The sequence below is a fragment of the Lissotriton helveticus genome, chromosome 3_1 (assembly GCF_964261635.1).
Source record: "Lissotriton helveticus chromosome 3_1, aLisHel1.1, whole genome shotgun sequence".
NCBI lineage: Eukaryota > Metazoa > Chordata > Amphibia > Caudata > Salamandridae > Lissotriton > Lissotriton helveticus.
The window spans coordinates 1,824,040,531-1,824,041,678 of record NC_136061.1 but is presented as its reverse complement, the minus strand read 5'-3'; the positions used below and the strand labels follow the sequence as shown (position 1 = coordinate 1,824,041,678).

The 1,148-nt window shown below is 43.7% G+C and overlaps 1 non-coding gene across 1 annotated transcript; it reads left to right on the top strand.

Moving 5' to 3' along the window:
• The first annotated feature begins 432 nt into the window (after positions 1–432).
• On the top strand, positions 433–504 carry TRNAE-UUC (transfer RNA glutamic acid (anticodon UUC)). The gene has a single exon. It is a non-coding gene; the product is annotated as a tRNA-Glu (tRNA).
• Positions 505–1,148: the final 644 nt, after the last annotated feature.

Sequence of the window (1,148 nt, the reverse complement as noted above, 5' to 3'; positions counted from 1 at the left end):
GTACTCGTGCCTTGTCTTCAGCTTCTAGAACTGCCCAATCGATCTTCTTCTCTCCCACCTCCCATTCTTTTTCCTTGAGCTTTTCATACACCCCTGCGGGCAGCAGAACCTTTAACATTTTAATTATATCTGGATACGTGTATTCTCCCATACGGAGCATGTCTTTTAATTCTCGGTGGAACCCTGCTGGATCTTTATCATGACAGGGAATTAATTTCTTCATCTCGAGGAGTTCCATCTTTGTAATCGGAGTGTAAACAAACACTCGTTCTAGTTCGCCACCCGTTCCTCTAACTGGGTGGACTTCTCGTAACGGATTCTGTCTCTCCATGTAAAATGGTTTACTTTCTGAGGGTGAGACATGAACAAAATGCGGGTTCAAAAACGTTCTATATTTGTGACGCTGTTCTAGAATGACACTAATTAAGTCGGTCCCATATGGTCTAGCGGTTAGGATTCCTGGTTTTCACCCAGGCGGCCCGGGTTCGACTCCCGGTATGGGAACCACAGAAAGTCCGTACCTAAACCTTTCCATCTATACTGGAGTAACTCGTTCAGGATATCATGTAACGGGCCTGGATCAGAGTGCTGACCCTCATACAATGTAATGAGGTGCTGAATCATATACATACCCGCCAGTCGTTGCTCAGCTGGGGGCATTTTCAGAAACATTTGTGCCACTATTTCGTCTGAAAAAGTGGTAGAATCAGTAATCCATCGGACTGCTGATCGGGCTAGTTCTTGTTCATGCATAGTACTTAACTCACTGTAACCGATTCGTGATTTCAGAATGTGATCGGTAGCTTGGAATACTTGTTCTAGAGAACCTTGTTCTGGTGCTGGATGATGGAAAATAGACTTGTGTTCTAGGCATAAATGGCGATCTGGAAATCTAGATTTTCCTACGTACGCTATTCTGTCGGGATTCTCGTCGTCTAACTCTTCAGGATCAGAGTTACTTTCTTTCTCGCTTACTTGTGCTGCTTTACGTTGATCGTGTAACCTTATTATTTCTTTACGAATTTTCTTGTACATACTCTCCATAGCACCGACGGTCTTGTGCTTACCCTCGGCTATATTATCACTCCACCTTGTCAGGGTTTTCATTTCGGCTTGATCTTTAGACGGGTAATCTTGTTCTCTTATTA